General features: G+C 44.2%; 1 protein-coding gene across 6 annotated transcripts in view; it reads left to right on the top strand.

The window, feature by feature from the left end:
* The window catches only part of Gcnt1 (glucosaminyl (N-acetyl) transferase 1, core 2), a 46704-nt gene that overhangs the window by 20045 nt on the left and 12623 nt on the right, over positions 1 to 14036 (top strand). Inside the window, exon 1 of one of the 6 annotated variants that reach the window (NM_001136484.3) lies at positions 13295 to 13332. The exons of the other annotated variants lie outside the window; for them this stretch is intronic. The gene's annotated coding sequence lies outside the window, so the exon portion shown is untranslated. Of the gene's footprint in view, positions 1 to 13294; positions 13333 to 14036 lie in introns of those variants that run through there. 6 annotated transcript variants of the gene reach the window in all.

Here is a 14036-nt window from a genome sequence, read left to right as displayed (position 1 = left end):
GGGTGCTGGGTACCCTCCTTGCTTGTTCAGGCAGGAGTTTACTGAGACAGGTATTGTTGGCTCTGGGTCTATAGCTACCATCATGACACAGTGAATGTTTCTGCATCTGTTCACTGCATCCTTGAGTCTGTTGGCTAGAGAAAGGCAGACAAGCACCCACTTAGTTGCATAGGTTATCCTAATCTTATGTGGTGGTGTTTGTTGAAAAGCACTGGGTGTTGTTTGTTGAGCAAGGGCCCCTTCCATGGTTTAGGGGAGACCTGCAAGATCTCTTTCGCTGCAAGTTGTGTTTGCTATTTAACATATCCAAAAAGTGAACAGGAAGCAACCAGATAAGTAAGGGGATAGGTTTCTAGGAGAAGAGTGTTGTGCTCAAGAGGAAAATGATTGGGATGAAGCCTTTGGGTCATTTGTAGAATCTGGGATGTGATGGTAGGGGTGATACCCACTGCTGGGATCTGGGGTGGGGGGGGGTCAAATGATCATACCACAGCTGGTTTTTTTGTTTTGTTTTTTGGGTTTTTTTTGTTGTTGTTGTTGTTTTGTTTTGTTTTGTTTTTTCGAGACAGGGTTTCTCTGTATAGCCCTGGCTGTCCTGGAACTCACTCTGTAGACCAGGCTGGTCTCGAACTCAGAAATCCTCCTGCCTCTGCCTCCCGAGTGTTGGGATTAAAGGCGTGCACCACCATGCCCGGCTCATACCACAGCTGTGAAGGGCACTGTTTGAGGGGTGGGTACTGCTGGTACTCGTGGCACCCTTGTCGGGCACCAGTGTGAGAAGAGGCTTCAATTCCTCATCCAGACAGCCATGTAGCTCAGCCTGTGCACTCATGTTCAGCCACCCAGGAGGGTAGAGTGGCTGTTAGCAAACAGTGCCACCCAGTGCCCCTACAGTCACCCAATAGTGTGATGGATGAACTATAATAGGCGAGAGAATGAGACTTGGTTTGTGGTTGAAATCAGAAATATAGTGGTGATTAACTAATACTGTTGATGGGGGTCGGGGGGTAGCAAGATGACTCAGACGTTTGCGGTGTGGACATGAGAGTGGGGTGGGTTCGGGTACGGAAAGCAGCATTTATGGTGCTGGAAGCACTGGGGGGGTGGTGGGAGGTAGGTGGAAGGGTTGATGAGGTTGGCACCAGGTTGGGGAGAGAAGTTGATTCCCCTTTGGAGCTGTTTTGCTTGTGAAACAACCAAATGGAGCGGAGAAGCTGGCAACTAGAAAGATCTAGGATGGAAGTGTCTGCAGACCTGAGTATTAAAGCCTCCACAGAGAGGAAGGGTCTTTTCCGGCAGCTATAGACCATTCCCTGTGCTGGGACGCCAGTGTTCATAGGAACCAGGTACACATTCAGGGTAGGCGGAAAACCTGTTGTCTGTGCTTTCTGGGGCTTTGTTTGCTTTTGTTTTTGTTTGGTCTGGTCAGAATTGAGCTGGGAGACATTACATTTGTTTATTTGTTCTGGAAAAGTCTGGTAGATAAAATCTGGCGGATAAGGTATGGGGAAATAGAAGGTGGGGCCAAATTCCAGAGATGATAAGGATGTCGGGGGCAGGGGTGGTCCTGTGATAGGAGAGGGAGGAGGGATGAAGATGTTTTATATCTGGGACTCAAGACTTCATCTCACTTTGCTCGAAAGAAAGAAGCAAGATCGTGAGCTGAGTTTGTTTCTGAAGTAGTGTATTTCTTTCTTGAAAGTGTATTTTTTAAAAACAGCTTCTTCTTTTTTAAAAACTATTAATTTTGCTGTGCCAGGGATTGGATTCATAAAAGACAAGCACTCTTCTACTGAACGGCAGTCCAGCCTGTTGGAGTATTTTCTGGTGCCAAGGTCCATGACTGAGCTCTAGGAAAAACTGTTTGGAATGGTGTTCTCTGCTGTTGAGTTAATTTGTCCCGGGAAGAGGTGAACAGAAACCCTGCTCACTATAGGTGGGGCCCGTGATGGACTACAGGGTCCCACCTCAGTCTGTCTTGATGAGACAGTGGAGATACGGGTGAGGGGTAAGGAATGTAGGTGGGCCGGAGAGTGGCCTCACTCCTTTCTGGACCTAGGGTGTGGTCTCACTCCTTGGAAACTTTCTGGACCAGTCACAGTGTTTTGTTTACACTGAACGTCTTAGCTTCCCCTGCTATCCTGGTGACCTAGGGTTTTTCCGATGTCGTTTTGTAAACAGTGAACCATTTGATATGTTACTTCATATGCCACCAAAATCTTGTCTATGGCCACCGTAAAGACAAGAAGTACCACTCTCCCTTTAGAAGCCCACATCCAATCTGGATATATTGTAGTCTTCCCCCAAGAACCTTTGTGTCTGCCAACTCCTGTTCTTAAATTCCACTAGTGGTCTCTGACAGGACTTTGGGAGCTGCTGTGGCGACCATGTGGAGCTGAGTGAGTGTCTGCCCTGCACTGAGCTCTGCTTCCTACCTTTCAGCCTGTGCTTGGGTGACTAATGTCAGTGACACCTGACATGGGTCTTGGCAATTTTGCCAAGGTGACCAAAGGACTATCTTGAGTGCCATTCATTAGAAACATTACATTTAAAGTTTTTGTTGTTTGTTTTGGATTTTTTGAGACAGGGTTTTTCTGTGTAGCTCTGGCTGCCCTAGTACTCATTCTGAACTCAGAACTCAACTGCTTCTGCTGTATCTGATTCCAGAGTACTGGGATTAAAGGCATATACCACCAATGCCTGGCTACACTTACATTTTTGAGATAGAGTTTGTTATTGACCTAGTGCTTGGTGATAAGGCTAGGTTCGACTTGGCTAGGCTAGCTATTTAAGGAGCCCCAGAGAAGCCCCAGAGATCTGCTTGTCTCTTTCTTTTCAGTGCTGAGATTACAAAAGTGTGTCACTGTGTCTAGCTTCCTCGTCCTTTTGTTCTTTTCCTTAACATGTTTTCTGGGGGTGGAACTCAGGTCTTCATGCTTGTCGAGCAAGTATTATACTGACCCTGACAGAAGCACCCCACCTTGATGCCTCAGGCTTATAATCACAGCAATTAAGCTGGGCTTAGGGAGGAATTAGTGGATCCAAGGAGCTAGCTGGGCAGAATCTGCATACATACTTGAGGTTCAGTGAGATACTATGCCTCCAAAAAAATAAGCAGGGGAGTGACTGACTGAAAGATACCTGATATTGACCTGGTTTCTACATGCACATGTCTGTGTACCCTGCTCATACATGTGAACATGTACACACATAATGATCAGACTGTGAAGAGTGATTGGTACAGTGGGTTATCCTGAAATATATAATATGTATTATATGTAGTATATAATCTTATATATAGTAATATATCTAATGTAATATATGTAATATACTATACTATATTATTATATTACCTCTCATGTATATCATTGTGCTCATAAATGCAATTATTTGTCAATTAAAGTGTATTTATGGGGTGGGTGTATAGCTCAATGGAATACTTGGAATGTGGAAGACCTCAATTTTGATGCCCAGCTCTGCCCAAAAGTAAAATAAAAACTTCCCATGTAAACATGTGGCAAGGCTATAATGACTTAAATGTCAATGTGATATTTTACTCTATCATCCACTCCTTTTGTCACATGGTGGTCACATGCTATTGTTGAGAATCAACCTATGCCATTTTGGTTGTCACATAGTGGTCACATGCTGTTTGTTGCTGAGAATCAGCCTAAGCCATTTTGCTTGCCTGTGTAAGCCCATCGGTGAGTGCGCCTGCTATCCGGGCAGCAGTGAGAGAACAGGTAAAGGTGAACATTGAAAAGCAAGTCTCAGGTCAATGCTGTTACCAGTGTGGGCTCTGATTAAGCCTTCTGTGAAAGGCCAGCTGCAGGATTCAGCTGGAGTCAGGTAGTTAAGAATTTTCTGGAATCGGTCACTGGACCTAAGAATGTGCCTAGGGCACTGTCACACTTGCCAGGATTGCTTGCTTGTCATTGTAAGGGGAATGCAGAACTGGCAGGATGTATGTCTAACCTGCAACAGTTGGAGCACTAGACCTCAATTTGTTAATTTGTAAGGTAGAATTCGACAGTGAGAACGAGGTTTTAATTCCTTTCTCTGATTAATAGAGCCTTTAGGACTTAAGAAACCTTCCTGTAGTTGCCGTTTGGCCTTTCCTAATCTACACTTGTATGTCTTATAGCATGAGTGTATGTGTATGTGTGTGTGAGGGGTTGTCTCTGTGGGGGGAGTTCTGTTTCTGGGGGGGACGGACGTGTGTGTGTGTGTGTGTGTATGTGTGCATACTTTTGTACATTTATACACTGCTAGGGATCAAACGCAGGACCTCTGGTATGCTTGACAAATGTTTACTGTTGATATAAATTCATCTTTCTGATGAAATATTTTTGAAATAAATTATATAGAATGTAACAGCAAACTTCTAAACTCCCTGAACATAAACTGTGACAAAAAAAAAAATGCATTAAAAAAAAAAACTCCAAAAAACAAAAACATGGGGCTGGAGAACTTGCTCATGGTTACTAGCACTTGTTTTTGCAAATGACCTGGGTTCAATTCCCAGCATCTACATGGAGGCTCACCACCTTCTCAGATGCCTGTGATACACAGAGATATATGCAGACAAAACACTCATACACAGAAAATAATATTAAAAAATTAAAACAAACTTACATAATTGTCTTTGCATCAAGTGCTTTAGTGTCATAGGTATGTCTAACATTTAGAGGAAGTGTGTTCTTAGTGCTAAATCACTCCCATTGTGAGGGGAACTCTTTTTTTGGTAGATATGATTTTGAAACAAACAAGAAGTGAGTAGTCGTCTGGAAAGATGGCTCAGTGGTTACTGCTTTTGCAGAGGACATAGTTCAATTCCTAGTACCCATGCGAGAGGCAACTCATGATGGATGGTCTGAAACTCTAGTTCCAGGGGATCAGATGCCTCTGGCCTCTGTGTGTTCCTATACTTGAACACACACACACACACACACACACACACACACACACACACACACATACACACAAAGATGTATTTTAAATAGACTCATGAGAAGTTTACATTATAAGATAGATTGATAGATTGATCATGGCCATTAATATTTCACATCGAAATAAATTCTACTAATATATCTTTGAAAAGCCTAGTTGACTGGTACAGAATTATTTGTTGTTGATAGTAAAGTTAACTGAATTGAAAAGGGAAGGAGTTACAGAGACAAAGTTTGGAGCTGAGATAGAAGGAAGGACCATCCAGAGACTGCCCCTCTCAGGGATCCATACCATAATCAGCCACCAAATGTGGACACTATTGCATATGCCAGCAAGATTTTGCTGACATGACCCTGGCTATGCCAGTGCCTGGCAAATACAGAAGTGGATGCTCACAGTCATCTATTGGATGGGACACAGGGCCCCCAGTGGAGGAGCTAGAGAAAGTACCCAAGGAGCTGAAGGGGTCTGTAGCCCAATAGGAGGAATATTGATATGAACTAACCAGTATCCCCATAGGTCATATCTCTAGCTGCGTATGTGGCAGATGGCCTAGCCAGCCATCATTGGGAGGAGAGGCCCTTGGTCTTGCAAAGATCATATGCCCTGGAATGCCAGGGCCAGGGCTAGGGCCCAGAAGTGGGAGTAGGCGGGTTGGGGAGCGGGGTGGGTGGTGGGTATAAGGGACTTTGGGGATAGCATTTGAAATGTAAATGAAGAAAATATCTAATAAAAAATTGTTTTAAAAAAAGGAAAGGAAATGTAGGGAGAGAAGGCATGTTTGAATGATAGTGACCACAAGCAAATGTCACAAACAAGCAAATGTCACAAAGGGGGATTCATTCCTCCCAATGTGCAGAACTGAGCAGTGACCATGGAAGGACACAACCTGGGTGACTTTTCAGGCTGGGTGTAGCCTCTAAGTCCCACACCATCCTGACCTTTAGAAAGCCATTTAGAGCTGGGTGTGGTTGTGCATACCTTTAATTCCAACCTTTGAAGTCAGAGGCTGAGAGATCTCTGAGTTCAAAACCAGCCTGGTCTCCAAAACCCAGCCACAGCTACATAAGGAGCCCCTCTTTATAAAACAAACAAACAAACAAACAAACAAACAAACAAACAAACAGAAAAAAAGTCATTTAAACCTCTATGGTCTCTTTTCTCATCAATTAAATTGGAGATTGGATCTTTAAACTAGACCGACTGTTTTTCTTTAGGATTCTGGACCTGTAAGTTGGTGAGATGCTGTGATGTGTCCCTGGCTTTAAGTGCTTACCTTATTATCTGAAGGACTAAGAAATAAGCCCAGAAGCATAGGACCTTGTTTCTTTATGGCAACATTCTTCTTAAATTACAGGACATCTGTATGTACGCACACCCAGAAGACGCAGTAAACATGCCCTGGACTCTGTTCCCTGAAGTTCCTTTCAGTTTTACAATGACACATTGTTCCAAAAATAATGTTTAATTACCCTTACAAAGTCTGCAATTTTCTCTAGAAGGCTTAGCAAATAAACACTGTGAGTTCCTCGAGAGCTGGTCCTATGAATTATTTATTTTGGTATTTTCCTCCCCAGAACCTGGAATCTGTTTTTGAGTAAGGTGCTTGGTATGGAATTATACTTGAAAACACTGAAGAATTTCATAGTAACTCTGAATTACATTGGAGTATCTGGTAGCATGCTGGAAAAGAAAGGGTTTTCTCTAGGCTAAAGAGATGGTTCGGTGGCTAACAGTGGAGCCAAGTTCACAACCCCAGCATATGCTTGTATTCACAGCATTGGAGAACAGAGACTAATGGATCTGGTACCTCGATAGCCAGCTAGCCTAGCCCAAATGGTGAGCTTCTGTTTCACTGCTCTCAGGCAGTGAGGTAGAGGGTGCTAGGGGAAGACACGCCCCTCCCATGTCCTCTTCTCACCTCTGAATGTTGGGAGTTGAGGCTAGCCTGCATTACATAGCTAGACCTAGTCTCAAAACTAAACAAACAACAGATTTAGCAAAACTTGGATATATAGGAAGGGTAAACAATAGATGTCATTGTGAGTTAAATATAGTATAAGCATGTCATAGATTGGTTCGCTTTTTAAATTTTTTTATGTGTATTTGTATTTTATTTTACCTACATGGATTTATGCTTTATGTGCCTTCTTGGGGCCCATGGAGGCCAAAAGAAGGCATTGGATCCCCTGCGACTGGAGTTACAAATGGTTTGAGTTGCCATGTGGGTGCTAGAAATTGAATTTGGATCCTTCGGACGCGCAGCCAGTGCTTTGCATTAACATTGAGTCCCTTTGAGCCCACTTACTCTTTAGTATTATAGCGGGAGGTAGGCTGTGTTTGAGACAGCGTCTTATAGACCAGGCTGGCCTTGAATTTTCGATCATCTTACTGTCTCTGCCTCTTGAGTGCTGTGGTTACATATGTGTGTTCACCAACCACATCTAGTCTGGCTCACTTAATCTTAAAAACTTTAACATTTTATGTATGAATATTTTCCCAACTAAATCATTTAAAAAAAACTTTTAATGAAAGAAGCTAATATATATACACCATATGTATTGTAATCTCATACCTCATTGATAATGTGCAATTTTATGTTTTTATGTACCTGGGATAGAAATACATTTCAATATTTTTCAAAGTAGACACTGAAGTTTAGAGACCATAAGGCCTTTCTGGAGTCTAAGTTGTTACTTAAGTGATAGTTTCCAGGGCTCCGGCTGGCTCCAGAGGCCATCGTGATCAGATTCTCCTGTTCCTCATTTGTGTGCAGACTCAAGAGAAAGTACTGAAGCAATAGCTGATTGTGAAGATTGCAGACAGGAACCTTGGTGAGGGACCAATCGCATTACAGCCGAAACAGTGACAAACGTTAGAGAGTCTATGCACGTGTTTCTTGGAGTTAAAATAATTTCAGAGTGTTGTAGATGAAATCGTACTCTATCTCTTATGGTTCATTTGGAGGGCATTCAAGGTGTACCAGTGTTTATAAATACTGGTATAGAAATGCTTTTCCTGGGAATTCTAAAGAAATCCTTCAAAAGAAAACAAAGCTAGAAACATACTAAGATATTCATAGCAAATGCTCGCTAGTAACAATATAGTTTGGAAGTACCCAAATTCAGCCCTAAGACTGGTGAAAGCAGTAAAGAGCATTGATATCCAGGAGATGAAAGGGCAGAAGATAATGCCCACCACCCATTAGTGTGAGCAAATAAGAGAGTCTGTAACGTACTTACGAAAAGCAGCGGAGAAGTGTGAACTCAGGGCCAGGGGAGGCTCAGTGGCCTTGCCTGTCATGTGCAAAACCCTCGGTTGGATACCCTGCAACCCTCCGGAATGGAGAGAACCTGAAGGATATGAACTGGTACCATTGTGAATTTGTTTTTGAGAAAATATCATGGTGCTTTGTGAAAGTTTGTACTAGAGCTTATGTTGGAGTGTTGATGCCTTTTTAGAAAGTTAACACTGCCTTCTTGGAGAATCTCACACAGGTGTATTGTGTATTTTGATCATATGTGTTCACCAGTCCTCACCTCCATTACCCCCACCCCCACCCGGAATTCAACTTCGTTGGCTTCTCCCTTTCCTCTTTAAAAAGACAATGTGACCCACTGGATCCAAAATTACTGCTACTCAGACCTCATGGCTGAGGAACCATTGGAGCATGGTCAACCCACTAGACTCTTCTCTATCGTCAACAACTAATAACTCCTCTCCTAGGGGTGATTCATGAGTTCCTTCTTCATTCATGCTGGAATGTAGACTGTCATGGTGGATGAGGTTTCCCAGTTGGATTTTGAAGTAATATAAGGTCGTGTGCAGAGCCCAGGTCATGAAGAGGCCCCTGGGGCCTTTAGGCTGACACACTTCATAGGAGAGTTTATGATATCCAACCTGTAGGAAGACTGGGGTGGAGGGGTTGGGGGTATGTGGGAATCTAGGGTCCCCATTAATGACTGCCTGCCCGTGTGGTTCTTGGCTGTAAATAAAACCTGTGTCTCTGTCCAGGGCGTCAGCCCTTCCTCATCCCTGACTGCTGTTAAACTAGAGCAGCGGACCACATGGAAAGCAGTTGAAGCCTCCGCTTCTTATTACTCTGACGATTCCATGAGAACAAAAATGGCTACTCGGAGGGTTGTGATTAGGACTAAATGAGAATGTATGTGAAACTCTTGCTCATTATTAATGTAATCATTCCTCTAAGTGGTCAGGATGGTAACCACCTTTAATCCAAGCACTTGGGAAGCAGGGGCGGGGGCGGGGTGGGGGCGTGGCAGGGGCCCGGGGCGGGGGTGGGGTGGGGGTGGTGGTGACAGGGGTAGGGGCAGGGGCGGAGGCAGGTGGATCTCAGACAAACCCTGTCTCAAAAACAAGAAAAGAAGAGGAGGAGGAAGAGGAGGAGAAAGAAGAAAGAAGATGAGTGGGAGGAGGAGGACCAGAAGGAAGAAACAAACAAATCCTTAGTCCTGGACATTTTTGCATTCACCCTCAGATGCACATCAAATTCAAAGGCACCCAATATGAGAAGAAGATAATTTTTGTTTAAGCTTACACCACTATCCCCATTCCTAGGAGGCCCAAGACACAGCAGACCTCCTCTCTAGCCCTGGCCCTTGTGAACTTGCTAAGGAACAGCTAAGAACACTAGCACCCAGGAATTTGGCACTTCTGACCAAATTCAACACTCTCCCTTTCTGAACGTTAAAGTTCAGAAACACTGGGATAATCCCTAAGCCGGATGAGAGCTCTACCCAAAAGGAGGCCTGTGGTTTGGGGTTTCTCTATAAATGCTCTTTCTGTAGCAGCCAACACTGGGTGCTTTGGATTCCTGCTCTGTTCCTTGACTCCCTGACCCACTGCAACTTGGACCATCTGGGTACAGAACTTGAGTTTCTTTGTCTGGAGGCAGATTCATTTAACAGAAAAGCATCAAAGAGGCTGCCCTACTTTTTAGGGGAGGTATGGGTATGTTTGAATGTTGTTCTCTCTCTCTCTCTCTCTCTCTCTCTCTCTCTCTCTCTCTCTCTCTCTCTCTCTCTCTCTCTCTCCTAACTGAATAAACATAAACTAGGTTCAGAATCCAGTATGAGTAGGCAGAGATGGGAAAGGAGTCTGAGACTAGTCACAAGTCTGGTGAGCAAGAACTCACCAAAGCACACATGTAGATTAGTTTTCACTGTGACACTGAAGTCCCCGATTGACTGAGCAGCACTGTACTAAAGTTTTGCTGGTTTCTGAGTCATCACAAAGGGAGATAGGTATTTGGAGGAGGCGGGCTGTAGATTGGTCCCAGGTCCTTGCACATTCAAAGCGTGCCAGCCTCAGCCCCATGATCTCCATTTTTGGATGAGGAAACTTAATGCTCAGAGTGGTTAGGGAAGTTCTATTGTCTGTTAGGAAGTGGCAAGTTAGTTTATATACATTTCTGTTTGCCTTCACCTCTTTTGGCCCAGCGTCTTCTACTAGTGAATGAAGGGCTTCAAGGATGCTGTGCCCATGTGATTCACGGGAGGGACCATGTGGAAGCTGGTTAGCTGAGTTTCTTAAATATGCCAGGAGCAAGTAGGTAAAGAGCTCTTGCCAGGCTGTCACGTGGAAGTGGCCAGGGAGGTCTTTTACTATATTTTTGACCTGTGATGCTAATGAGGTTGAAGATTCCTTTTAGACACTATTTTCTATGTATACACGAGTGGATGTGAATCTGTTGGGTCTGTGGAGACTATACAGCCAACCAGCTCTGCCAGCTCTGCGGCTGCCTGGGCTGCCTGGGAGGGTAGGGCTTCCCCTGTGAAAGGCTGAGTTCCTCACACGTAAGCACACAGGTAATTCTACACCAGCTTGACCTAGGAAGCAGAGCAACCTTTGAGACAAGGATTCTACAATCTTTGTTCTGAGCAATCTCAAGTTCTCTCTTCCTTCCTTTTTTCCTTCCTTCCTTCCTTCCTTCCTTCCTTCCTTCCTTCCTTCCTTCCTTTCTTTCTTTCTTTCTTTCTTTCTTTCTTTCTTTCTTTCTTTCTTTCTCTCTCTCTCTCTCCCTCTCTCTCTTTCTTTCTTCCTTTCTTTCTTTCTTTCTTTCTTTCTTTCTTTCTTTCTTTCTTTCTTTTTTCCTTCCTTCCTTCCTTTTTACCCTCCTTTCTCTCTCTTTCTTTCCTTCTCTCTTTCTTTCTTTCTTTCTTTCTTTCTTTCTTTCTTTCTTTCTTCCTTTCTTCCTTCCTTCCTTCCTTCCTTCCTTCCTTCCTTCCTTCCTTCCTCTCTCTCTCTCTCTCTCTCTCTCTCTCTCTCTCTCTCTCTCTCTCTTTCTAAACAGGTGCAGGGGATTGAACCCAAAGTCTTGTACATGCTAGGCAAGTATTCTATTACTGAGCTACAACCTCAGCTAATCTCTATACCATGAAAATAGAGCTTTCTTTCCACCTATGAATAACCTTGCATCCTACCTACCTATGTTCTACTAATAATTCCCTTCGGTGTCTATGTAAAAGTCACTTAAAATATGCTTCTGGGTTACATGCTTTGGGACTGAGTGGAGTTCAGTGTATGGCCCTTGCCGAGCATGACTAAGGCAGGTTTGGACTTGAGCCCAAAAGATAAATGTGTGTATATGTGTGTGTGTGTGTGTGTGTGTGTGTGTGTGTGTGTGTGTGTGTAGGTGGATAGGCAGACAGATAAGTGGTAGACAGACCACTTCTCAGGTGTGCACGTTTAGAAAGGAGTTAGTGTGGGTATGTGTGGGTGAGAGAGAGACAGAGAGAGACAGAGAAAGACAGAGAGACAGAGACAGAGACACAGAGAGAGCCTATGTGCTGCTGTCCAGCACTAACTTGGCTACTCTAGTACCTTGTACTACTGGGATCTGAGAGACTCTATCTTTTTGTGTCTTTGCTGCTTTTCAGTTAACCTTTGGGATCATCTGTGCTACAGTGTGTGGCTTCATCTCTTTTAAGGCTGAATACCATTCCACTCTGCCGACACAACACATTTTGTTTCTCTCTCCTTCTCCTAATGTGATGTCTCTTTGGTACTTAAATGGATACTTATGAGCTTCCTTTGGCTTTCAAGGGAGTGTGTGAAATGTACAAAATTGCTATAGTTAAAGTCATGGTAAGCACAGAATTTTAACTTGAAAGAGAGCTTTGGTAAATGATATTAGTAATGGAGAAATGAAGCTGGGGGTGGCACTTTTGCTGTGGAACACAGTGTTATATTAAATCTTGAAGTTCCCTTGGAATTGAGTGGGAAAAGCTGCCCCTAATCCCCAACTTCCCCTTATCCCGGGCTTTGACCATTCTCTACTGAAGTATCTACACTTAATGCAGTCCAAGGGAGGTCCTGCTGAGAGAAGAGGGTCTTTGCAAGTGTGCTCATGCCAGTGACTCTCCTCAGGGGAAAGACTCACACAGGCTATCACCAGCATTCTTTCTTCTTTGACCTGTATGTATGTGTGTGTGTGTGTGTGTGTGTGTGTGTGTGTGTGTGTGTGAGTGTGCGTGTGAAAGAGAGAGACAGACTGACAGAGACACAGGCATCTGGAAGACAAAGTTTATTTTATGGTTTCTCTGAACTTGCTGCTTGGAAAGAAAATTTTCAGAGTAGTGTCTTCATTCTTCCTTAATATCCTTCCATTTAGGAAAAGGTCTGAACACTTCCATTATTACTGGAATGGTCTGTGTAGACCAGACAGGCCTTGAATTCACAGACATCCTCCTGCCTCGGCCTCTTCTGTGCTGGGATTAAAGGTAAATGTGGGCCCAGCAGCCATTCCTCATTTTATAGGTAAGGGAGCCTGGAGGAGCCTGGGGCAGAGCAGAGTTACAAACTGCAGCCTGCTTCTCAGGTGTGCATGTTTAGTAAGGATTTAGTGTGTGTGTGTGTGTGTGTGTGTGTGTGTGTGTGTGTGTGTGTGTGTGTGTGTGAGAGAGAGAGAGAGAGAGACAGAGAGACAGAGAGACAGACAGAGACACAGAGGGAGACCATTTGTCATCCTTCTACTACATGCAGCCAGTGTGCTGAGAAGCAAGCCAAGTTGCACAACATGAGGATAAACTGCATTACCTCTTACTCACCTTCCTGTTGGCTGACTGTGCACCAGACTCTACTTCCTTCCTGTGTCGCTTGCCTGAGGTCTCTCCTTCCTGAGCAGACATAACATGAAGGAATGAATGCCTTTTCTCATCAGACCTCAACCCTCCCTCCTGGTGAGATTCAAGTCACCTGTGATTGGTGAAACCAGTTGGAATTCTGTTCTACCCACCCAGGCCCTCTCTTCTGCGCATCCCCTGGGGACTGCTTCATCTTTCCTGCAAACTGTGTGTGCAGCAAAGGCAGCTTCACTCTCTGCTGGTGTTCATGGCTCTGCCTTTCAGGGATTGTGCCGAGGTAAGGAGAGGAGAGAACACCGCCCACTAATGGGTGAAGTGCACACTTTGGGCTTCTCACTGCAATCATGATCCTAAGACACGTGAATGGCTTGCCATTACACACAGGAGTTGGTATCCTGCTCATGTCACAGCAGTCCCTGAGAGAGACTGAGCATGAGGGTACTGCCTGGGACGAGATGCTAACTGGAGAGATTTAAACTGTGTTTCCTGCTGCAGTGAGATGTGGGGCCTTCTCGGCATGCCCATATGGTTATATAGATGTGTGCATATATTTTGTATACATGTGTATTTAATTTTTATCTATCTATCTATCTATCTATCTATCTATCTATCTATCTATCTATTTATCTATTGGTTTTTCTGGGATTAAAGGCCCGTGTCACTATCATCCAGCACATGTGCACTTTTTAAGGAGTATTTCTATTGCTTTAAAAAGGGTATGGCAGCGTCGGTGGTATGGCTTAGGTAAAGTGCCTGCCTAGTATGCAGAAGGCCTTGGTTTCTATTGTGAGCAATCACCTCTCCAGATTCTTGCTTTGGAACTGATGAGATAGATGGCTCAGTGGGTAAAAGTACTTGCTGTTAAGCCTGATGACCTGACTCTGATCCTTGGGACCTACATGGTGGGGTCAACTTCTGCGTGTTACACTTTGACCTCCACGTGAGTGTGAGTATTGTGGTAGGTGGATACGTGCACACACA

Source organism: Mus musculus, chromosome 19 (genome assembly GCF_000001635.26).
Source record: "Mus musculus strain C57BL/6J chromosome 19, GRCm38.p6 C57BL/6J".
Taxonomy (NCBI): Eukaryota; Metazoa; Chordata; class Mammalia; order Rodentia; family Muridae; genus Mus; species Mus musculus.
Note: the sequence above shows the minus strand (reverse complement) of the source record. Positions and strands in the feature narration are given on the sequence as shown.